The sequence below is a fragment of the Lissotriton vulgaris genome, chromosome 11 (assembly GCF_964263255.1).
Source record: "Lissotriton vulgaris chromosome 11, aLisVul1.2, whole genome shotgun sequence".
Classification (NCBI taxonomy): domain Eukaryota; kingdom Metazoa; phylum Chordata; class Amphibia; order Caudata; family Salamandridae; genus Lissotriton; species Lissotriton vulgaris.
In genome coordinates this window covers 650,995,524-651,021,848 of record NC_141699.1, presented here as the reverse complement: position 1 = coordinate 651,021,848, position 26,325 = coordinate 650,995,524, and the positions used below count along the sequence as shown (strand labels likewise).

At 48.3% G+C, this 26,325-nt stretch overlaps 1 protein-coding gene across 1 annotated transcript in view; it reads right to left on the bottom strand.

Moving 5' to 3' along the window:
- Window positions 1-26,325, bottom strand: part of LOC147683286 (serine protease HTRA1-like) — a 567,779-nt gene that overhangs the window by 131,641 nt on the left and 409,813 nt on the right. The window lies entirely within an intron of this gene.

Genomic DNA, 26,325 nt, shown 5'->3' with positions numbered 1-26,325 from the left:
TAAGGAACTCTAAAGAACCTAAGTGCAATAAGCTAGGGACCACCAGCAAACAAAGTCTGCTTCAAAGTTTGCCACAGTGAAAAGTTGAAGACCAGTGCAGCATAACAGAACCTGACAGGACAGAGGATCAAAATGCCCTGCCAACCTGCCTTGTAACCGCAGCATCATGTTACAGTGCTATCACAAGCAATAACAGCCACATCTAACTATGAGGTTGGGTAGAATGAGAAACTCCCCACAACACAGAAGCAAATGGAAGAAACCCATCGCCAGTACAACACCACTGGTAAACATCAGTGAGACCAGGTTCTCCCTTGACAGCCAGCCAAAAATTACTACCAAGTTCAAACTTCTGAAAGACCCAGGTCTGCCATGTACTCCGCAATCACACCAATTGCGAGGCTACCAGTCCCTCTCACACCGACCATCTTCATACAAGCGATAGGTCAAACTTCTAACTGAACTCTACCCTGCGACTCTGGACCAAATTGATCTTTAGATCAGCATGCCCAACAATATTCTAAGTCAACGTTTTGGATCGCCTCACAGCCCAGACGAAGCAACAAGTGGGAGCCCAAGAGCCACAACAGCACAAATAAGAAAGAGGATTTCAAGCTGGAGCACGGTTTCAGCATAAATATCTCAAACAGCCCAGCAGCGGCTAGTGGGGAATGAAATCTAGACCCAACCAACACAAAGCCTGCCAGCAACTCTGAGAACCCCTATAGGATCATCCAGCAATCAGGAAACAAACCATCATGCTGTGCGGTGGGGCTCAGTTCAGGAAGTGGCCCCCCAAAACAGACCCATGATACAATCCAACTCGAGGGTGAGGAAGGTTCAAGAGGGCCAAAAAGCAAAGTAAGGACCAACACAGCCCATGACCACTTCACTCCGGAAACAAATGCTACTGAAGCAGAAATGGAATTCTCTGACTTAAGGCAAGAAGAGTGGGGAAATCATCTGGCCTCATCTGTATCAGAGAAGCACCACAAGAGCAAACTGACCAGTCAAATAATGGCATCTGGCCTTCCACGTTGAAGACCATTCAATCATTGGTCGATGCTTTGGTATACTACTCAGTCAAAATAGATGTGCAAATTGAGTAAGAGAACACTATAGCAGTCCACGTGGCCGGCATGGAAGGCACAATTGCCGACCTGAAGAAACACAAGATGACACAATGCAACTTACCTATAAATGTCTGTGTATTCCTGTCCCGGGGAAGCTGAAAACTCCACCCGAAGTCCTGGGGGAGATCATTGAGAACTTAAAAGCAATCAGCAAGGTAAAAGCAAACGTGGAACCGTCCTTATGGCAGGAATGGGAGAACTTAGTAGGGAAGCCTCAGCAACTGAACAAACAAAATCTACAGTGGAGGGGCCTGCACAGTCCCCCCAGAGCATTGGAGCAGCTCATCTAGTACACCAAACAACAGGCAGCCCCCTGAGAAAAGACAAGGGAGAGAGAACAGGGGGCATGGACAAAAACTGAACAATTCCAGAGGTTTCCTGCAAAAGGGACGAATCACTGCAACATCAACCACTTATGAAGACAAAAACGGAAATCACAAAATCAAAACTTCCCAAAAAATGAACTGGTTATAGAACTATGCAATTTTTGATAAAACAGGTCCTAGATCAGGACGACACAACACAGATACTCAGCCAATGAACAGGGCAACATAATAACAAGTATTAACAAAAACCAATCACTCAAACCATCAAATCCAGATATGGAGACCCAAAGGCTCTCCACCAGGGTCCCTACTCTGCCCCAGACTATGACCCCGAGAGTCACACAGCAAACAATCCTGCAGTCGGCCTTCCAGAAACTGTCATACATCTTCCTGACTCTAAAGGGGAACAGCGTAGGACACTAGAAGCCCCCAGCCAGTGCCCATGCGCTTTTGCTGTCACACACAGGGACAATGAATATTCTGAACCAACTCCCAAAACAACAAAGACTAAAAGCATTCTCTCCTTAAAAAGGATAGTCCTTAACATCACACCAGGATATGGCCTTTCTCAAATGCCCCAGAATCAAGGGAGGGTTGCACCTCTCATTGCAGGAAAAAATAATTGACAAGGACCATGTAGTACAGGAGGAACCTCATCCAAGCGACCTCATCCAATTACTGTCCTTTCTAAATGGCTGCTTTTGATTCGTCAATAGGCTTAGTAGTCCCTCCTTAGTACCTCTTTTTCTTCTTTTGTAACCTCCCATGAGGACTGGTCATCTTACATGTGTTCTTACTCAATATGTTTTATTTACAGTCTGTGGGCACTATTTTTGAAAATTTATTTTTCCATATTGCAGGCACAACATGCTTTCCTGCAAGGGATCCCACTTTTCCACTCTCTGCTGGACTTTCTGCTTCTCATCCCTGTCCCGCCCCCAGGTGCCATGCTTTAGGTTTCAGCACAATAGCCACTTTCATTTTAACAACACAGGAGCCACGATTAATATTTTAGCAGGAACCAACTTTCCTGTTTTTTTTTCATCAGCAAATTTTTACAGTAGCACACATGATATACGTGAACTTAAATAATGGTAGTTGTGCAGCTCTCCCAACTCTATTTCAACATCTTTCTATGTTTCGTTTTTTTTCAACAACGCAGCATGCCGCTCCTAATCAGCAACAATGGAGCCCGCGGTTTTCTTCATCTGAACAGCTGTTACACAGCACAGCTCCCAATTCACGGCCACCTCGCATTCTCGGCTCTTTGCTGGCACTGCTTGCTCTTCTCCTCCTTTTCTTGCGGCTCGCTCCCTCTCCTCGGGCTGCTTCCTCCTCCCTCCAGCTTTATATCTTGGGGTATCACTTGGTGACTTCTCTTGGCAGGTAATCATAACATTAATGGGTTTAGTGCACCTTGATCAGCCTCTCGCTACAGGTGGGAGGGAGTCTGTTGCAATGCCACTGGTCGCAGCTGCAGGGTGCCATCCGCAGATATCTGACGAGATGATATACTAGATGTGCATGGTCATGGGACACTATAAAGAACATTGTAAATGGACCTCATTGAGGACTGTTTGGTTTGTTGCAAAAAATTAAGCACAGGGCCACATTTTTTCTATTATATCATTCTTCATTCCTTAAGTTTGGTAAGATTGCGCTATAGGTAGTTCTGGTTTCTGCCACTTTAATAATGGCTGCCTTCTAGCATACTCAGGACACAGTGAAAGAACGCTTGCACACCTATGGAACTGATTGGCCGACGGACTCCAGTACTTAACCTCTTCGCTGCTGATGACGAGCTCTGCTACGGCGCTGCTATGCTGATGACGAGCTGAGCTCTTCATCAGCATAGCAGCGCGGCTTTTTAAAAATTGCCGCACACAGCAGGAAAAGCCGCCGCAGCGATGCGGTTAAAGAAGCTAGTGTAAAGAGCCAAACTTATAGCTAACTTGGCACTGTCTTCTCTGAGCTAGAATAAAAGGTGGGGAGCCTGTGGTGTGTACATCCAGTGTAACTATGTAGGTTCATATACTTTGGTTAGGCAGTGCTAAAGACGGCCCATCCATGCATAGTTGCCAGTTAAGCAGTTTGCGATCACGTGGATTTGCCATGATGCTGGCCTCTGTATCATTGTAAGGCACTCTCTGTCTGGTGCTCTTTCTGTCCCGGATCTAAGTTATGCCTCTGCCTTCCACTATTCATCTCTTTTCTCGTCTCCCCTTTCATGTGTCTGCCTCTTTTCATGCGGCTTCATCTCTTCCTGTGCATCGTCTCCCTTTTATGTCCATTTGTCTCCCTCCCTGTCTCTGTCACTCCCCCATTGTTTCTTTTCATAACTTGATTGCCTGGCGTGGATTTCTCATTAACTTGCTCTCTTCACAATGCTTGTTGTTTTCTTTCTGTAGTCGTTGCTTCTTTGTTCTCTTGCTCATTGCTTGCACCCGCACGCCCGCCTACCTCCTGTCATTGTTATTTGACCCCCTGCCCTCGTTGTTGCTTATCCTCCTATCTTTGTTGATTGCCAGTTGGCTCCTCACACAAAAAAGCACTACAACGCCACCAGCACTAGCTGTGTCATAGCCCTTATTTCCGGCATAGGGTGCAGAGTCACACAATACATTGCTTCTAGGCACAGGCTTTGTGCAAAACATGTTACCCACATATGTAACACAATATGTTACACATAGGTAAAAGACATTCAGGTACATGCATCAAAAGAAAAACCAGTCTCAAACGGCCAGATTCTCAGAATCTGCCCCTTTGCAACTGGTATTTTTGCATTTGGGATGCATCATACCAAATGCAAAAATCAGTTTCAGTTTGAGCTTTATTTCGATATGGTACATATCATAAAAGCAATACAAAACATCAGTAAAAACAGTCCAACAATACACATTATAAAATATCCTAATGGATCAGCAGTAAGAAAAGCGATAAAACATGTATGGGTATATATAAATGACAGTACAAACAGGGAGCACATTACTGGATCAACAGCTTCTTAGCAGATCTTATTCGCCATGCCCAGCCTAAAAATTTTGCCGTACAGCAGGCAAAAAAGGGGCGGGCATCTGAACGCAATATGCGTAAGGCTTCTGAATGTGATCTCGTTCCCAGGCTCCTACATAAGGGCTTTAACCATTTCGATCTAGGCGCTGCATAGGCATTGCACTCGAACAGTAGGTGGGCGACAGACTCGACCCTTGAGACACAGAAGGGGCAATGCGGTACAGTTTGTAGTGGTGGTTTCCAGGTGGAAGTTAACAGTCCTAAAGGGAGTACACCCACCCTGAATTTGAAGTACAATGATCTGTCGCCCGAGTTGTGGATTACGTCCAGATAGGGTTCCCTGTAGGGGAGCTCCTTAACTAGCAAAAACTGGGCAACAGATTTACAATGGTTTGGATTGCACATTCTCTTATTGTCTACCCATGACCAATAGGCCTTCTTTAGGAGTTGTTTAGGCGGTGCTGATTTATTGACCCAAGTGTCTCCTAAACCCAACTCATAGAGAAGTCGTTTGACCTCCCTGAGCCAGGATACCTTACAACAACCTGAAAGGGACAACAGTTCATTCAGGGCGTCAGCGTAACTACACAGTTCAGGGACATTCCATATCCGGGACCATAATACCAGGGGACGCAGTTTTGCTTGCTCACATATTGGGCGGGTGCCTGCATCTAACAGGAGGGGGATTGTAGGGGTACTGTGGGGTAGCCTCATAAGATCTTTATGAAAATTGTTTTCGAGGTGGGCCAGGGTGTCAACTCTCTGGGTGCCCCACAGTTCTGCACCATACAATGCTGCGCTCACAACCCTTGCCCTATAGATGTCTAACAGTGCCCCGATTGGTTTTATGGTTGAGGCACGTTGTTCCTTGAGCAGGGCTCCTGCGACCCTCTTATGAGTCAGAAACACCTTTTGGTGGTGTGCCTTCCAACTCATTGTGTCGCAGAGACGTGTTCCCAGATAGTCAAATTCTTTGACTCTTTCGAGAGGGATAGAGTCTAAGACAGGAGGGGCAACAGATTTCTTGGGGGGGTTGAGGACAAGGAATTTGGTCTTGCCTATATTTATAGCCAGGCCCTTGGTGTCACAAAAGGTTTTGAAGCTCGAAAGCAATTTCTGGATGCCCGCTGGTGATTTCAAGATCAGAAGGGTGTCGTCCGCAAATAGGAGCGTCGGAACTTTTCTTCCCGCCAGGGAACGTGCATCCGAAGGATGTTGAAGGAGATGCTCCACCACTCCGTTAACGTAAAGAGAAAACAGAGTGGGGGCAAGCACACACCCCTGGCGGACGCCCCTGTCTACAGGGATACGAGATGTTTTTTCCCCCTGGACACCCCATCTGATCTGGGCGAAATTGTTTTCATGGAATTTTATAAGCAAGAACAGCAAATAGGGGGGTAGACCTAACCCATCAAGGACATTCCATAATAGAGCTCGTGGGTAAGCATGGGCGAATTTTGCGAATCTCGCGTTCGCGAATTTTGCGGATTTGCGAACTCGCAATCCGCAAAATCCGCGAATTCCCGCGAATTTGCGGATTTATTTTTTTTTGTGTTCGCCCGTGTTTCTGCTAGTTCACGAGGGTTTTTACAATTTCGCAATTTGCGAACTTACCTGTCGGGTCGCAAGTTTTGCGAACTTGTTGTTTCTACGTGTCCAGCCTGTTTGGGACACTCTTCTTCATCACTGCCACTCTCTGTCACCACTGCCACTCTCTGACTACTCATGCCACCCTCTGGCCCACCCATGCCACCCTCTGTTTCATCACCACACCCTCTGGTTGTCCAGTGTACATTATTTTCGGCAAAGCAAAGCACACCTTCCCTGCCTCAAGTGACCTGAATTAATTTGGGGCTGATTAATGTGTCACAGAATATTTTTTTAGCTGGCACCTGCTTCCTTAGTGCGCCCTGATTAGTGATCTTTTGCACTTGCTAAGTGCTTTCATTGTTGCAAAATTAGTTACAACACCTGCCCTGCCCCAACTGACAATAATGAATTAGGGGCTGATTAATGGATTTTAACTTCCAGCCTGGCTCCTGCTTGTCTCCCTTAGCTGTAATTCAGGACCTTTGTGGCATATGTGTAACTATTCTGAGGTTCAGAGCAGGGTCACATAATAGTTGCAACTGGTAACTGAACTCTGGAGGGGCCCCTCAGGAAGCACTACAGGAAATGGCTACTAATGATGAGCCTGAACTTTTGAACCTGGTAAGTAGTTTCAGTTTTGCTAAGATCGTATTTCTGCAATTTAGCACTTATTCGCGGGGCGCGAAGTTGTACTGGGAAGCCGCGAACTCACGCGAACAGTGCGAGCAGTGCGAGCAAAATCCGCTGCTCGCGGATTTGCGGATTTTGCGGGAGATTCGCGAATCTCGCGGATTGCGAATTTCCCGAAAATCCGCAAAATCCGCGAGCGAAACGGATTTTCCGCCCATACCTACTCGTGGGACCAGGTCGAAGGCTGTTCGCAAGTCTATAAAGACTAAATACAAACTACCCCCTCCCAGCACCACCACTTTCCAATATAACATTAGGAGGCGGAATGTCTGCTCGATGGTGCCTGTCCCTGTTCTAAAACCTGCCTGAAAGTCTGACAGGATCTTTTCCTCGTCAGCCCACTGCAAAAGCCTACCCAGTACCACTTTGCCTGCAACCTCTTGGGTTGAGTCCAGCAAACTGATAGGGCGATAATTGGCTGGGTCGTCCCTGCTGCCTTTCTTGAAAATAGGGACGACTTCAGCGCCCCTCCATGAGTCAGGGAAAGAGCCTCCCAGCAAAACCTCATTTAAGAGTGAAGCAATTAATCTGCTCCACAATGCTGGGTAGCTCTTCAGCAAGTCACCCGGAATCCCATCAGGGCCTGCAGCCTTATTGGAAACGATACACCCAATTGCCCTTTCTACTTCCTGACTAGTGAAGGGGCCGTCGTTGAAAGGAAGATCAACTCTAGGACTGGGCAAGAAACCCAGACTTAAGTGAGGTGACCCCGGTGGAGCAGAATATAGCTTGGAGAAGTGGGCAAACCAGACGTCACTGGGAATGTTACAAGTTATCTGTTGGTCAATGGGCTTATTCCTGGCTCTCAATAAATCCCAAAACCCCTTTGAATCCTTCCTGGTACTTGCCTCTACTAGCTCCCACCAAAAGTTAGATTTGTGAGCCTCTTTCGCCTCAGCCACAGTTTTTTTGTAAAATTTCCTTGCGGATCTGATATTAACTGGGTCCTTGTTCTTTACTGCCGAAATAAGTTCCCCCTTAGCAGCTCGACATTTAGGGGAATACCATTTGTCTCTAGCCTTGGATACGCTATTCGGTACCACCCTGGCATTGGATTGGGAAATGGTAAACAGTTCACTCAGTGCCGCTATAGTCTCTATAAATATTGGTAAAACTTTTTTACTAGATGGACTTAATGCGTCAAGCCGAGGCTCCACCACTGACAAGATGGTCCCGGCTTGCGCCAACCTTGCCTCGTCCGCTATTACTTTTGCCCACTTCAGACGCCTGCCACAGTTTGACGGGACAATTTCACGAGATGATTTCCACTTGTGGACAGTCTTATCTTGTTTCCCCACCTGCCAAGGGGGAGTTAGGGTTAAGGAAAGGGGGTTATGGTCGCTATCACAAGACACTATAACCTCCATGTCTTGATGGAATGACCAGAGATTATAATTCAACATGATGAAGTCAATTCTGGAGGTGTGACTCGTCCTGTTATACGTATGAGCACCCATAGAGTCCGATTTCGATCGACCATTTGTTGGTCTCAAGTTGTGTTCCATGCAAAGAGCATTGATGTCTATCGCACTTTGCGTCCATTTGGGAATCGGGTCGAGGGTCAGGATTGGGATACCTCTTCTTGTGTCCTCATCAAAAGTATCCAAAATGTCTTCCCTAGCCAGTGGCTCAAAACAGCAGTTAAAGTCGCCTGCAAGAAGTACGTAGGAGTCAATCTTGCAAGCAGCTAGGTCGTTGCTTAGTCCTGTTGAAGAGAGACAAGATACCCCGCCCCTGGCGCCCCTCAGATAGAGGTTAAAAACTTCTAGGTTCCTTCCCCCTTGGCAGTGTATTGTTATCCTCTGGAGGTCAGGAGATTGGGTGATCCTTTGACTCACTTTTAAACCCAGAGCAATGCTGACCCATATGAGAAGGCCGCCAGACGGGCGACCCTTAGATCCACATTGTTGGCGAGCTGGAACAAAGTAGGTTGAGAAGCCTACTCTGTGTCTAGGTTCTTGAGACCAGGTTTCTTGTAGAATACAGATGTTGTAAGGTTCTAAGAATGCATTCCATTCTGGGTTGTCAAGGTTACGAGCAAGCCCTGCCACATTCCAGCTTACAATCTTTAGCAGGGGTTCATCTGGGGTAGGCTGCCTAGGAGAATAGATAGGTGCAGGTGGGTTGGACACAGCCACTCTAGATGGCCTTTGTGAAGGCTCAGTCTGAGGGGATTTAAGAGCCATAACTGCCCCAGGCAGCTTTCCCTCTAATAAGATAGGCTGAGTAGGTGGCAGGGGTAGCATATAGGGTAGAGCCAGCTGATCTTCCGCACCTTGTGGATCCGAACCGCCTAGAGCAGTCAACCCCCCTTGGGGATCTAAGCCACTTGGTACTAACAACCCCCCCTCGGAAAGTGGACTATTTGGTGTTCCTACTAGGCCTGTTGGAGGGTCAGTAGCTAAAGGTTCAGTAGTCAAACAGGGAGATTCTCGAGACCCGAGAACCTGTGGTGGCGATGCATTACCCAATAGATGATGAGCAGGATGCCTAGAGAGTCAATCTACCTCCTCTAGGCCTCCAAACCTATTTGAGGTTGGAAAGCCATTCCAATGTGAGAAAAAATCCACATGGTTATTAGGGCGGCTTCTCCATGCATGTTGATGAACCAATGACCAGTCATCCGCCTGGTTATGTCTGGGGCGTGGTGGGTAGAAAAAAGACAGCGGCCTAGGAATGACAGAAGACCCTTCACTACAGGGCCATGAACAGATATGCTGTGCCGTATGTGGGTCGTCAAAGGTCACCACTATACAATCCCCAGGACTGGTTTTCCTTGTTGGGCCCACCCAGGGAGTTCTACGAACCATCAGGACTCTGCTTCTGCGGCCATTAGGGATAGGTCTATTGACATTAAGCCAGTGCATTATCTTGTTTTTCAGAGACCAGTGGTTCTCGTGTTGGCCGTTACCAATCTGGGGGACGCCCGTCAGCACGACCACAAAATCATTGGCCTCTGGGGGGAGATCAATGTAACCCCCTCTAAAGTTATTCTTTGCGGGGGGTCCTGAGTAGGCTGGTAAGCCACTTCACTTGGATGGGGTATAAGAGTGGCTCCGGGGTTGGAGTTAGCTGGTTGATGTGTAGAGGCCCGTTTAGGAGCCTTAGGTTTTGTGGGAGTGGAAATTTGATCCACAGCCACAGTCCTCGGTTTAGGGACCGGCCGTACAGTAATTGGTACTGTGGGGGGGAGTTGTTGGGCTTGTGGTGTAGGAGCTAATGGTGTTGGATCAGCTACAGGGAGACCCTGATTCTCAAGACTTCTCAGGCCGAGAGTGGCCAGAGCAATGATGCTCTTTTCCATCTCGAGTAGGTTGTTTTCAATCCGTGAGAGTCTGAGGTCTAAGGGGGAAAGGAGTTTTTTAAGGGTTTCCCAAACCAGATCTATGAATTCCCTCTCATTTTTGCCCAACCCCTCTGCCTGTGAGCCCTCAGCCTCTAGGGTAATGGTAGGAGGCGCAACAGTTATTCCACCCCCCCCCCCCTCCCTCCATTGAAGGCTGCTTCCTAGGGGTGCGCTCACCTTTAGCGTTAGGTGCCAAAACTCTTGTCAGTGCCAGATGTTGTGTCACCGCAATTTTCGCCTTCTTGCGGGAGTAGGCAGAGCGGGAGTGGCGTTTTCATTTGGGTTGTGCGCCACTAGTGGCGTTAAATAACACCGGGGGGTGAGGGTTGGGAGTAGCATTCTGAATGCGAGAAGCGACAGATACACTCACTTTGTCTAATTTAGATAGTTGTTCAAGGGGCAGGGAAAGGGCGGGTGGAAACGGGGTCTGGTGGACATCAGCCTGCGTGACTACACAGTGGGAAATAACAGGACGTTCCGGGGTAACCGCAGCGGCTATGTGGCCTAGGGAGGATTTTTTAGAAGTAGCAATAACCTGGGACAATCTTCTAGCAGCTACCAATTCTAGGGAGACCCGAGTTTGGAGTTTAGATATTTCTTTGTCTATAGCTAGATTGGTACGGGTAATTAAGTCATCCATGGGGCCACTAATTGGTGGGCCGCCTTTAGAAGCCTTACTCCTGGTTATCCTAGTACACATATCTTAATATTAGGAGGGAATTGCCAATCTAGCAGTGGAAATGGGATAGTACTCGAATGAGTTTACCTTTTTAGGCTCAGTAAAGGGTGGTAAAGGAACAATGGCGAAAGAGGGTGGGCCAGTCCAGTCTGCTTAGTCCTCGAACGGCCTCAAACGGCCCGCTCTTTGCCCGGTCTTGGCCCCGGTCGCTCCCGCGCGCTCCCGCGCAGCGGCAGCCCCGCCCAGTTATGTAGGATGTTGACAGGGCAGGGGGCGTGTCTGGCAGGGAGAGCGGCCACAGGTGTTCCGCGCAGGGACTCCTGGTCAACGGAGTCCCTGCTAGGCTGCTCGCAGCCCTGCCGGTGCGGGAGGGGTCAGTTGGTCTTCTCCTTTGCTCCCTCGATGACTGCTGGCGCAGCGGGACCCGCGGAGCGGGTCCGGCAAGTTGCAGCGTCTTCCCCCACAGCACAGGGCACCAGGCAACAGGCGGTGATTCCGATCCTCTAAGCAGTTAAGCAGCACGCAGACAACAAGGTTTCCCGCAGGCTGGGATCACAGAGCAAGTTATGAGCTGTCAGGGGCGTGTCCGGCAGGGAGAGCGGCCACAGGTGTTCCGCGCAGGGACTCCTGGTCAACGGAGTCCCTGCTAGGCTGCTCGCAGCCCTGCCGGTGTGGGAGGGGTCAGTTGGTCTTCTCCTTTGCTCCCTCGATGACTGCTGGCGCAGCGGGATCCGCGGAGCGGGTCCGGCAAGTTGCAGCGTCTTCCCCCACAGCACAGGGCACCAGGCAACAGGCGGTGATTCCGATCCTCTAAGCAGTTAAGCAGCACGCAGACAACAAGGTTTCCCGCAGGCTGGGATCACAGAGCAGCTTATGAGCTGTCAGGGGCGTGTCCGGCAGAGAGAGCGGCCACAGGTGTTCCGCGCAGGGACTCCTGGTCAACGGAGTCCCTGCTAGGCTGCTCGCAGCCCTGCCGGTGCGGGAGGGGTCAGTTGGTCTTCTCCTTTGCTCCCTCGATGACTGCTGGCGCAGCGGGACCCGCGGAGCGGGTCCGGCAAGTTGCAGCGTCTTCCCCCACAGCACAGGGCACCAGGCAACAGGCGGTGATTCCGATCCTCTAAGCAGCTAAGCAGCACGCAGACAACAATTGCAATTTAGAGATTCCTTAAATTGCTATTGCATTTAAGGAATCCCAAATTGAGATTCCTTAAATGCAATGCATTAAAGTAAAACAAGTTGGCGATTTCGCTAATAGGAGTAGCAAATTACCATGAAGTTGAACTTCATGGTAATTTGCAAAAACTTTGAAAAATGCACTTTTGTGCATTTTTCAAAATTTCATGTTGCGCACATACATGCCCGTAGGACATGTGTGTGTGCAACATATGTGCACAGGTCAATTTCAGGGGGTGCAACAGGGTGTCATTTTGACACCCTTGTACCCTTGAAATTGTATGAGCAATTTGCAAATACCTACTAGTACTCGAAAATTGCTCATGCAATCTCCAATTCATTCCTATGCCCCTGGAGGCCCATAGGAATGAATGGGACAGCATTCCTTAATTGCGACTAGCAATTTACGAGTAGCAATTAAGGAATATGTAGGAATTGCTATTTTTATAGCGATTCCTACATGCATAGGCTTTTGCGATTCCTATATAGCGATTCATTAAAAATCGCTATTTAGGAATTGCAATTCCTTCTGTTGATGCATGTGGCAGATTGTCATTTACATTGCCAATAGCTCTAACTATTGCAAATGCGAGAGCTATTGCATTGTAAATGCTTGTTTACAAAGTCTAGAAGAACTATCACACATACCTTTGGTAAGACAAGCAACTATTTCACCCTGGATTTTAAATGAGCCTATCACCAAACCAATGTACACAACGTTTCTAGTGGTTCAATTGTGTTTTTCATGCCAAACAGTATCCATTGATGCCTTATAGCCCACTGTGGGCTATACTGGTCATTAAAGGTCCGCTTTAGTTTTAAAGGTTCAACCCGAAGGCGAGTGGGAGTTTAATGCTGGTATAGCCCAGCTACAGAGGGCTATAAGGCTATTAGAACATTGTTCTAACAAATAAATCAAAGGCCTCACAGAGCCAGAGGGGCTTGAAATACTGTTGACTCCATGAGGCCTTTGTTTATCAGCAACCGCTGTGAAGGACAACTTTGGAATGTTGGAGCTCCGGGCTTCTATCGGCCATTAAAAGCCCTGAGCCACTTCATTAACTTCAATGAAGTTCTCAAAATTCCAATGTCATAATAAAGGATGGCATGTCGACAATATAGGAGTGGTGGATTTTGAAACAAGTTTCCAACTGGTTTATTGAAGATAGTCCAGCGCATGCAGGCTCCATATCTGTTTGCAGCCATTTGTAAAGATGGCTGGTGCATTATCTGTGTGAGCCACATGATGGCTTGTAAGGGCGCCAAGCTCATCCATTCAGATGATGTGGGCAGTTGGTACCAAAATGCCTACATAGATGTCACTTGTTTGCATTTTATGGTAATAAAACAATATTTGCATTACTTACTTCATCTTCCACTACCTTTAACTATCAACCGCTATTCCCCCCTACTTCTTATTGGAACCTTATTAGATCTGCTATAACTTCATGAGATAAATGAGAAGTGATGTGATGTGCATCTGTGCACATTTATGTCCATTTCATATGAGGAAGATATAGGGAGGAACGATTTGTTTAAGAAAACAAAAATAGTTTATTTTCTTCGAAGTGGTATGAATCAAAACGAAACATTATTTTTAAAACTAGATAATTTTTATCCAGTAGATGGCGACCTAGCATGGCATCATGATTAGTGCGAAATCATGCTACGTTATTTTGCATGGTATTACAGAACAGAGGCCCCGATTCTCCAAGGTTTCCCATGTCTTTACATGGGCTTTTCGAGCGCACAAGAGTGTTTTTACCAAAACACATTTAGACGTTAGATAAGAACAGTTCCATTTTAAGATTATTCGTGGCCCTGGGCAACACACAATTTGGGGCCCTCTGCGCGGCACAAACTAATAATTTAACACCCTTTTTTTGCCTAATTTAAGTCCTCAAGATGCAAAATAACTTGGGAGTTACATTTTAAACATTCACATATGGGGGCAAGCTAGGGCTGGACTGAAAACCAAAATCAATCCATCCCCAGCCTGCAGACGGCTACCACTAGCTCATGGCAGCCAATGCTGCTCTGAAACCTACTCCCGTGCCTGTAGCCCAGACAGAAAATAAAGAAGAGGCAGAACGGGCCAGGAAGCCTCAAGACAACCGAACCACAACTGCTTAGATCCCGACCGCCAAATAATTCCAAAGAGAAGCTTTCAGAAGCAGGCCCGGTTCCAGGGAGCCACGTGGCCCGCCCAAGGCCAATTCACAAGCAGAAAATCATGTTTTTTTCTTTTTCTTCATAAAATAAAATAAAAATGACACGTGTCTACAGTCTCGCTATCAAAGTTTATTGTGTAGGTTTCATGTATAACGCCAATGCCTTGGACTACTTTAAGTGGGTGCAGCAGAGGTGAGGTCACACTGGATGGGTGCTGTTACTGTTCACAGGTGTGTGCAGCAGGGGTGAGGTCACAGTGGATAGTTGCTGTTACTGTTCACAGGTGTGTGCAGCAGGGGTGAGGTCACAGGGGATAGTTGCTGTTACTGTTCACAGGTGTGTGCAGCAGGGGTGAGGTCACAGGGGATAGTTGCTGTTACTGTTCACAGGTGTGTGCAGCAGGGGTGAGGTCACAGGGGATGGTTGCTATTAAAGTGCACAGGTGTGTGCAGCAGGGGTGAGGTCACACTGGATGGGTGCTGTTACTGTTCACAGGTGTGTGCAGCAGGGGTGAGGTCACAGGGGATAGTTGCTGTTACTGTTCACAGGTGTGTGCAGCAGGGGTGAGGTCACAGGGGATGGTTGCTATTAAAGTGCACAGGTGTGTGCAGCAGGGGTGAGGTCACACTGGATGGGTGCTGTTACTGTTCACAGGTGTGTGCAGCAGGGGTGAGTTCACAGGGGATAGTTGCTGTTACTGTTCACAGGTGTGTGCAGCAGGGGTGAGGTCACAGGGGATGGTTGCTATTAAAGTGCACAGGTGTGTGCAGCAGGGGTGAGGTCACACTGGATGGGTGCTGTTACTGTTCACAGGTGTGTGCAGCAGGCGTGAGGTCACAGTGGATAGTTGCTGTTACTGTTCACAGGTGTGTGCAGCAGGGGTGTGGTCACAGGGGATGGTTGCTATTAAAGTGCACAGGTGTGTGCAGCAGGGGTGAGGTCACAGTAGATGGGTGCTGTTGCTGTACACAGGTGTATGCAGCAGGAGTGAAGTAACAGGTGGTGGTTGCTATTACTGTCCACAGGTGTGTGCAGCAGGGTTGAGGTCACAGGGAATGGTTGCTATTGCTGTGCACAGGTGTGCGCAGCATTGGTGAGGTCACAGTAGATGGTGGCTATTACTGTGCACAAGTGTGTGCAGCAGGGTTGAGGTCACAGGTTTTGGTTGCTATTGCTGTGCACAGGTGTGTGCAGCATTGGTGAGGTCACAGTGGATGGTGGCTATTACTGTGCACAAGTGTGTGCAGCAGGGGTGAGGTCACAGGTTTTGGTTGTTATTGCTGTGCACAGGGTGTGCAGCAGGGGTGAGGTCACAGTGGGTGGTGGCTATTACTGTGCACAAGTGTGTGCAGCAGGGGTGAGGTCACAGGTTTTGGTTGCTATTGCTGTGCACAGGGTGTGCAGCAGGGGTGAGGTCACAGTGGATGGTGGCTATTACTGTGCACAAGTGTGTGCAGCAGGGGTGAGGTCACAGGTTTTGGTTGCTATTGCTGTGCACAGGTGTGTGCAGCATTGGTGAGGTCACAGTGGATGGTGGCTATTACTGTGCATAAGTGTGTGCAGCAGGGGTGAGGTCACAGGTTTTGGTTGTTATTGCTGTGCACAGGGTGTGCAGCAGGGGTGAGGTCACAGGTTTTGGTTGCTATTGCTGTGCACAGGGTGTGCAGCAGGGGTGAGGTCACAGTGGATGGTGGCTATTACTGTGCACAAGTGTGTGCAGCAGGGGTGAGGTCACAGGGGATGGTTTCTATTACTGTGCACAGGTGTGTGCAGCAGGGGTGAGGTCACAGGGGATGGTTTCTATTACTGTGCACAGGTGTGTGCACCAGGGGTGAGGTCTCAGTGGATGGTTACAGCAGGGGTGAGGTCACTGTGGATGGTTGCTATTACTGGGCACCTGTATACGGAAGTGGTACTTAAGACAGCCCACCATAACGAGTCGAGACCGCAAGGCACCGCCACCAATAATTAATCGATAAAAACAGTTCTATGTCAAAAAATAGTGTAAAGGATATTGCCATTGCAAGAAAAGTAAGTGAAAATGTCCATACAATCAGGATATAGATCTTAGTAGTGGTTTGTTTTATTTTCTTTCTGCTGTGAGGCTATTCCTTACTTATGGCCAGGGTCATTGGAATTATGTGACACGGGAAAACCAAATTACGTTGCATGGTTGCCTAAATTACTGGGCAAGAATAGGAAAATTACACAGTGTGATGCGGCTCCTTTTGTGATAATATTATTTCATTACTTTTACACGTTAACACTGTTTTAGCAAAGCGTACACTTCTCTAGTCCCAGTTTAACACCAAAACGCTGCAATACCCTACTGAAAGGTGACCAGCCAACCTTTGCGAATGGTCTCCACTGTGCAGCAACATGTGTTGTTGCTTTTTTTGTAACTTTTGATCGGTTTGAGCCAGAAATGTGTTTTTTCTTAAAGTCCTGAAAATTATGCAAATGATGGATTATGTGACAAATGTGGCAAACCCATTATTATGCGGAATGCGCTGCAGCCGTAGAATCACATAATTCCAGTGGCCCTACTTATGGCGCTATATTAACCAAAAACAATGGCACTGTTTTGCGTCTTCTTAAGTAATAAGACTAAGTCAAGTTTCACTAATACAACACAGATACAGAATGGGAAGAAGCAGTGCCAGTGCTACTATGATACAATGAAAAGCACTGCCAACAATGCCATGGCAGCACTGGCAACATGTGCTGCCTCTGTTCTGCCTACTCTCAATCTCCTGAGGTACTTGCAAAGGGCGGAGCTCGCTAATATAAATAGACGGAAATTAAGAACATACGCCCCCCTTTGGGGCACCAGTGAACGTGCATTTATTATATATAACAGGTTCTCTCATTTTGTCACATGAATAGACAGAAAAAGATCATGGTCAGGGCCACCACACAAATTATGCGATTCTGTAGCCGCAGCGTAATTTTGAATTTTGCCGGATTTGCCACATACTCTACCATCTACTGCATAATTTGGCAAGTTTTCACAAAAGCCATCTTAAACAGATCAAATGTATTTAATAAATGCGGTCATGTGTTACTGCACAGAAGAAGCCCTATATCAAAGGATTAGTTATCACCTTTCAGCTGCTTATTGTTGTAGCTGAATTTTAAACTGGTATTAATGAGGTGACACCTTTCTCCGCACAGTGTTAACGTGTAAAAAATGGCAAAATAAGAAAGCTATGCTACCACACATTACACTGCATAATTTAGTCAACCCTGCTGCAGAATTTGGTCCTCCTCTGTTGCATAAATCCAGAAGCCATGATTATATTGCACCTGCTCTTCCGGTCCTTAACTGAAAAGAGGAAGAAGGAAGAGGGAAAGAGAGGGGAAGATGAAGTGAGAGACTTGAGAGTGATAGGGAGGATAGTGAGAACAAAAGGAGGGTAGTAATGGGAAGAGAAAGAGGAAAGACAGAGGAGGGTGATGAGCATGAGGGAGAGGAGAGCAAGGAACAGAGAAAAGTGTGAGGAGGAGAAAGATGAGTGAGGTAGAGAGAAGGGTGAGGTGGAAATAGAAGGGTTAATTGTAGTGAGAGTAAGTTGACTCGCAGTGAGAAGATGGCGATGTCAGGAGAGAGAAAGTAGGATAAGGTAGAAAGAGGAGATGAGAGAAAAGTTGAGGGTAAAGTGGTGAGAAAAATGGGGGTGGAGAAAGTAAAGGGACACAAGGAAACAGGTGGATAAAGTGGAGAGAGAGTAGGATGATGTAAAGAGAGAAGAGAGTGAGGTGGGAGGATATAGGGGGTAAAGTGAGAAGCACAGCAGCGTGAAGTGGAGAGAAACTGAACTGGGGTGGCAGAGTGGGCTAAAGAACGGTGATGGATTAAACCCAGATCTTTTGACTGGGTGTGAGTGTTTGATTGATTCAGATGCTCCGTCCATCACCACCCCCTTTTGTACTGAAGTGGAGAGAAAGGCGGGTGAAGTCAGAAGAGAGGTGGAAGACACAGAAAGAAAGGAAGATGGAGTGGAGAGAGCAGAAAAGATCAAGCATATAGGTTTAAACCACTAGAAATACACTGTTAAAACTAGTAGACAGAACCCAGCGGTAGGAGCAGTGTGAATCTGCCACCCATACAAGACCATCCAGCATGTACAGACCCAATCTCAGACACCTGTGAGTCTCTGGACAACCCCACTCATCTTTATGGCATACCCATTCTTCTCCATGTCCTCACAGACCCCAAATCCTGGAGCCAGGCCAGTGCAGAAGCATTGAGAATGCCAATCCTTTTTAAGTCTCGCCTGAGACAGCGCATGCGCTGACTCTTTGAGACATTTTGTAAGTGGCTTTTAAAAGTGCCACCAGAGACTTTTGCTGGCCTCCAGCTTGCGTTCACGAGCTTGTGCACATGCACAGCTGCCATCTGTGTTTTTATTGCTGGAATCAGGCTCCTCTGCTTGCACTACCCCCTCCCTTTCCCCCTCCCTCCTGGTCAGCTTCATTTGTGTCTTCTATTGCTTTGAATCATGCTACTCTGCTTGCACTCCCCCCTCCCTTCTCCCCCTCCCTCTTCATCAGTTTCATTTGTAACTTCCATAGCTGTGAATGCTCATCTGTTAGCACTCCCCCTCCCTTCTCCACCTCCCTCTTCGTCGATTTCATTTGTGTCTTCTATCACTGTGAATGCTCCTGCTTCCACCAGGCACACACACCATCAGTTGTCAGTGTACGCTTTCACCAGGCACACAAACTACCAGTCGTCAGTGCACGCTTCCACCAGGCATACGCACCACCAGCCGTCAGTGCATGTTTCCACCAGGCACACACACCACCATCCGTCAGTGCATGCTTCCACCAGGCACACACACCACCAGCTGTCAGTGCACGCTTCCACCAGGCACAAACACCACCAGCCGTCAGTGCACGCCTTTACCAGGCACACACACTACCAGCCATCAGTGCATGCTTCCACCGGGCACACACACCACCAGCCGTCAGTGCACGCTTTCACCGGGCACACACACCATCAGCCGTCAGTGCACGCTTTTACCAGGCACACACACCACCAGCCGTCAGTGCAGCAGGAAGGCTCGTCTCAAATTTTCTTGGTAAATATGTGTTCGATGCCTGGGAGGGAGTGGGTCGAGTTTCCTTAAACCATGCTGAGTATGCAGGTGCAGTGCATGAACTCCTGTGTGAGTGAGTCATGCTGCCTGGGGCTTAGTCACTTCACATTTGTAAATTGCGCCTGCACCAGGCTTTTTCTCATTTGCAAAGTTTGGCGCATGCGCACAGCTAGGCAGCCCCCACATCCCCGGGAATGACTGCTTCCTACAACCAGAATAAAAACAACATTCAGAGCAATGAAAACAAGTTTATTTGATGCAAAGAACTATTAACAAAAACCATGTCCAGCTATTGCAGACCTGGCAACTTAAACAAAACAGCAAAAAACAAGCATTGGCATAGCCAATAGGTCTTGCTTTTTGGTCTCTATAAGTATTTAGTTATGCAGCAGAATATCCTTGGTGCAACAACACCAACTGTTGCATGGCTAAACACTTATAAGTTCCCAAATGCGAGACCTATTGGCTATGCCAATGCTTGTTGTGTTTGAATCCAGACTTTTTAACTTGCAACAACATTATTTTATGAGGAATTTAGTGCTTAGCCAGTCTTTTCCTTCAGTTATAGAATTGATACAACGGTTTCTAACTTGCAAAAGGAGTTTTGCGACCTATTAGGACTCATTAGGGGGTGTGAAAAGAGCGACCCCCTCCTATGTGGCTGTTGCAATGGTATATATCAATATTTTGTGCCCACCCATCAGGTACTGATACCTTGCTTGAGGTGGCATCTGCTTTGCAAAGAGGAAGAGGTTATTGTGGGGCAGCTTTCCTTTTGGAAATTATCAGTGCCGATCTTGTGGAGGAGCAAAGAGTGGTCCAGGGGACACCCAATGTCATTGCTGACTGAAATCTTTTTTTCTAATAGCAGCAACAGTCCTTTAAATGGACATAATCTGCTTCAAAAGTGGGCACCCCGTTCTTATTTGTCCGGTGTCATAGTATATATCAATGTATTGCAATCACAATCACAATTTGAGATCATTGATCAGATAATGATACCTGACTTGGTGTGGTATCTGATTTGATCTGATCTGATCTGATCTGGGGCGGCTTTTCCTTTGCAAATCGTCAGTGCTGGATTTTCTAATAGGAGCATCCGTCTTTTTAAGTGACAGCATCTGCTTTAAAAAATATTTCCTGTCAGAAATGCAAACACAAGAATAAAAATATACTGTCCCCTTCAGGCTTAAAATCCTGCACTTGCAAGCATTCACAGGGTTCACAATTAATGTCCTATTACTTATCGGTAATCTTCATTACTCCTGGTCCTGTTGTCCTCGTCCCATTCCTGAACAATGTGGAGGTGACCATCTCCGCAACAGAAAAAAGAACAGGAGCATGCTGGGATACCCAACCCACTCCCTCCCACTGTGAGTACATAAGCAGTACCAGCCCAGCATGCAGCCTGAAAATACCAAGCCAACAACTGGAAGTCCGGCCGCCAGGGAGGGAGGCAGGGGAGTAAGGAATGGGACGAGGACAACAGGACCAGGAGTAATGAAGATTAACGGTAAGTAGTGGGACATTACCCCCAGGTCCCTCCTGTCCTCGTCCCATTCCTGAACAAAGTGGAGAATACCAAAGCAGGCAAACCGGCCTTCCGAAGTCCCACGAACGCCAGGAGCACCAGACCGACAACCCTACTAGAGCAAAAGGAGCCCACAAGACAGGAGAAAAACTTAGGCAGGAGCACACAACCAACCACGCCCCAACCAAGCGGACAGGGCCGAGACCCCAAAACCAGCAGGGGACGACCAGCAAAAAAGCTTAAGAACCCCCCAGGCAAGCCAGAAGGAGGCCCACACGCGGAGCCAAGCGCCAAGGGAACAACCAGAGGGGCCAAAACAAAGCCCCAGCACCCCGAACGACCAAAGGGAGCCCAGGAGAAGCGGAAGCGCCCCAACGGAGCAATCGAGCCAGGAAAGGCAACCAACCAGGGAGAAACCGCCAAGGGCAAAGTCCACAGCCTCAGGCACCACCAGGCAGCGACCCAACCAGGGACCAAACAGGCCAACCCAGGCCAACGGCCAAGAGCAGAGGAGAAAAGGCCGCACAGGGAGGCAGGGCTGAAGGCCCAGGATCAAACACAGCAGAGGCAAGACAGAGAGCGAACTCCCCCCAAAACAGGGAAGAAGGCGACTCACAGGCACAGGAACCCACAAAGGACCTCACCAAATGCGAGGGAAAGGAAGACTAAACCGAAGAGGCACGTCAAGCAAGAGAGCAAGGAAAGCCACGCCCAACCACAGGATCAACCCCAACACACTAGGGGAAGCCACCAGCAGAGCCGCAAAGACCAAAAGGGCAGACCCAGACAAGAAAACAGGCCCTGACCCAGAGGAACAGCCAGGAAGAAAAGGGGGCAGGGAACCCAATCCCCTCACCCAGCCAAAAACAGCAGCAACAGGGAACCCGGAGGCACAGAAACACACAGAAGGCACAATCCAGAGGGCAGTAACGACCAATGGCCAACCCCAGAGGAGACACCAAAGAGCCGCAGGAACAAAAAGGCCACCACATCGGGAGAAGAACCTGGGGCCCAGGAACCGGCCAAGCGCCCAGGCCCAAGGCACACCCCCAAAGCAGGAGACACCGGGACAAGAAACCCAGCAACCCGCCCAACAGAGGCCAGGTAGAGCAAAGAAGTGCAACTTGAAGCAGACTCAGAAAAAACCAGGGCACAACCAAGAAAGACAACAACAGGGGCCGAACACGGAACCGGGGAAACAAAACCCCAGAACTGGGAAGGGGGAACTGCCACCAAACAAGAGCCGAACCACCCACCAGGAGGACAAAGGAGGACACCGAGGAACCACCGAAGGTAAACCCCAAGCGGAGCTGCAGAAGGGCAAAACAGGAAAGACCAACAAGGAGGCCAACAGCCCAACCCCGCAGGCAACCCACAAATGCAGAAGAAGTCAGCTGGAGAAACCGGCAGGCTAGCCAGGAGGCTCCCAACACGGTGCCACCATCACCCGGAAGGAGAGGCAAATAAAAACCTCAACCAAGAAGGGGCACAGGGAAAGGCACAGCAGCCAACCACAGCCAGGCCACCCATGGAGGAGAAGCAGAAGGAAGACATGGAGGGAGTCCAGCAGCCCACACAACGGCCCCAGAACCGGGAAGAGGGAACTGCCACCAACCACTGAGATTAAAACAAACAGCTCCTGAGGCGGAAGCCGGGAGATAGCTTAGCGGTTTTAAAAATTAATTGTTCTTTTATTGTGTGGCATTTTTTGCTGAAGCACTCTCCCCTGGGCACTCTCCCTCCCTGGAAAGATCGCTCCGGATCCCACCGCGCAGCCGATTAAATGCTGCCGCGGGCAAAACCTTTTCTTCGCCGCCATAGCCTGAAGCGAGGCCACGCCCACCACTCCGAGGCCACGCCCCCAGGCAAGCATTTAAGGCACGCGACACACCCAGCTGATGCACTAAGATTAAAACAAACAGCTCCTGAGGCGGAAGCCGGGATATAGCTTAGCGGTTTTAAAAAATAATTGTTCTTTTATTGTGTGGCATTATTTGCTGAAGCACTCTCCCCTGGGCACTGCCCCTCCCTGGAAAGCTCGCTCCGGATCACACCACGCAGCCGATTAAACGCTGCCGCGGGCAAAACCTTTTCTTCGCCGCCATAGCCTGAAGCGAGGCCACGCCCACCACTCCGAGGCCACACCCCCCCTCCTCGCCATTAAAGGATGTGCCTTAGTCGGACGTGCAGCAGGCGCGACGTTTGCGTGCCGAAGCCGCCCCTAAGGCAAGCCCGTCTGCGCCCGTCCGTGGCCGGCCGGGGCACGGGGCACGTCCCCCTGCCGGTTTATTTCAATATACCTCTTCAGATTTGGTTCGACTACATCCACACAGGTCTACCCCTCCCTTGACTTTGTCGGACTCTGAACCACTGGGATTTCTTTGTACCAGAGATACATTCCCCGAGATAGTAAGAAGCTCACTCCCAGCTCTCCCTTCAACTACTAATCTTCTATCCAATAATCAGACTCCATCCCTCAAGCTGACAGTGATCTATCTCAACACACGACCACTGGTTAGACACCAGCTGGAAATCTTTGCCCTGTTAGACTCTGAGCAACCGGATATACTGCTGTTAACGGAGACTTGGATGAACGAGGACTCTGCTCCCGATATACTCGCTGCAATCCCTACTGGTTACTGCATCCTCCAGGTAAACAGAGCCTCCGGGAGGCCGGGAGGCGGGGTGGGAGCAATTATCAAAAACCCTATCCGGTTTTCTGCCTTGACCTTAGTCCGGCATCCCCTCGGTCGACTATCTCGCGCTGAGACTGGAATCCTCCACCACCCCACTTATTTGTGTGTTAGTTTACCGCCCCCCCCGCCCACCAATGCCGAATTTTCCTTTGCTGTTAGGTGATATGTTATCCCAACTTATCATCAACAACTCAAAAATCTTGATTTTAGGCGATTTCAATTATTGGCCTACCGACGCAAAGGAGAATGCCTGCTCCATAGCATTTACCGAGCGCCTGTCCAGCATGAACTGTCTAACACATATAAAGGCAGCTACTCACATTAAGGGCCATATTTTGGACCAGGTTTGGACATCTAACATGGACATCTCTACCCCTCTCATTTCACCCTGCCTTTGGTCAGACCATTTTATAATCTCCTTTTCCATTACGGCTATCCCCAGCCTTGGTAGACACAAGGAAGGTAACCTCCTGGCCAGGAATTGGAACAAGGCCAATCCCAACTACAGCCAGACCCCACCAGGGGCACAACCAGCACCGCTCCAGATCCAACAGCCCAACAAGGCCAAGGGCCCACCAGTACAGAGGGAGGGAACAACAGGCCCCCCCAACCACAGAAAACAAGGGGAGGACCCAGCAAACCCATGGAAGGGCAAGAAGAAACCAGACACCCCGCGCATGGGCCAAGCAAAAGCACCAAGAAGGATGCAAGAAGCGCCCAACAGCAAAAACTGCAGGCAGGGACCTAGACAGGTACGCATCAGGCTCTAACCCACAGAAGGGCAGGAACCAACGGGCAGAAGGGCAGCAGGCAGCTGAAGGAAGCCCAAGAATAGCAAGGCACCAGGACCCGAAAAAAAGGCAAAAATGCCTGACAAGCAGCCATAGATGACCAGAACAGGTCAGAGCAGCAGGCAAACTAGGGGAGCTAATATTATTTGGTGCCTGCTGCTTCACTGCTCCACTCTTGCCGCCACCGCCAGGAGAGTCACTCGGGCATTCTACAGTCCCGGTTCCGGCCGCGAGCGGGGGAAGCAGCCGGGACTACAAGCCCCAGCATTCCCAGCGGTGTGCACACAGCCCACGCATGCCCCATGCACTGGGAGGTGCTTAAGAAGACAGCAGGGCTCCTGCAGCGTGGGATACACTAAGGGCGGGCCCGTCCACGCCAGTCGGAGCCCTGAGGAGGCTGGACTGGGCCATCCCTCTTTCATCTACTACCCGGCATTTACCTTTTCTACAAGTCCCCAGGTAAGGTGAAACTCATTGCTATTCTTGGCCTGCTATTTGTGTTGCATTAAATCCTGATATCTGGGTATCTGGCCTAGTAGAGTTACTATCTCAACATGAACAAATGGAAGGGAGTATCCGGGACTTTAGATGCATTCATCTAGAGGGCGGAATCTTTATTGACCCACACAATTGAAATTACTGAATGCTGTCTTTCCCTGGAATCGGCATCGTTACAGACTCGTTTATTACTAAGTGGTCCTAATTTTGACAGCACACCACATCCACCTCCCCAAAAGTCTACTATGAGTCATTCTACCTCCCCGAATCCTGCCCTACCAAATCAGGATGTACCTAATATGACTGCACCAGCTGTGTCCTGTATTAATACTAGTTAGAAAACGACACAAGTGCCAATACTGTTATCTCTAAATGTACCTCCTCAGGTTCTAAAGAAAGAATTAAACTTAATGTGAGTGCGAGACTTGAAAATCAGTCTGAACGAATCACTTTTTATTTTTATTTTTGTGACATTCGTTGGTTAAATTTCACCAAGTTCTACAATCAACATACAAAAAAGCAATACAAAAAACTATTTCATAGTAAAAGCAATTTAGTTCTCAAAAACTTAATTAATTAATACTAGAGTACATATTGCCAAGTCTCAAAGAAATGCTAAGACAAAAGCACCACTGAATAAACGGAAGCGGACCCCAGGCACTTCGAAAACAAAAAACAACTGCTAAATGCTCTCCCAACAAATTTTAAATATAATTCTATGGGTACCCAGACTGATGTCATTCCTAATCGATCAGGATATTTCATTGGTGTAGATAACTTCGGGGAAACTGTGCTTGTAAACTCTGTTGAGAAAATCTTGGAAACCGCATTGTCCCAAATTAAGGAGGTGATTGACAGGAATTTTGACCTCCTAGAGGGAAGGTTACAAAGGATGAACTTTATAATGGACAATCTTAGTGGTATTAAAGAGAACTGTGTTTCAGATAACGCTGGGGGGGACCTTGTCAATGCCGACTCTTAAAAATCATGGGTCCAATCCACAATTGTTAAGTTCTACCCTGCATAAAGATACTTTAACAGCTAATCCATGCCTAACATATGGTAATCCTGATAACCTTCCTGTTTTACATCCTAACTATGAGCAGAGGAACACACAAGACATACCTCGAGTGCCTAATATAAATATTTCAGATCTAGGTAGCAGCGTGTTAAGCATCTATACCCTGGCACTAATTTCAGTTCTTATTTAAGTAATCCAAGTGTGGGCACAATGGCTACGGACTGCCATAGTATACAAGAACAACCACTTATACTAAATTCTATCATCAGTGCGCTCCCTTTAGGTTATTTTAATAAACCACAGTATACAACTGTTAGGAATGTTTAAATTTTTGCCTTTGGCAACCAATAGGTTTTCGGCCCTTTCTAATCTGGATGCCCAGGACTGACAACCACCGTTATTGGTAGACCAACCTCATTTTGTAGAGAACCCCTTAGGCTCCACACCAGTTGCCTACATGATACGTCGGCTGATCTGCAATCTATAAATATTCAATTATCTTCATCGGCTGATCAACCACATCAGGTAGGAAACCTTGTAGGCACCATACCTGCAGCTCCCATTG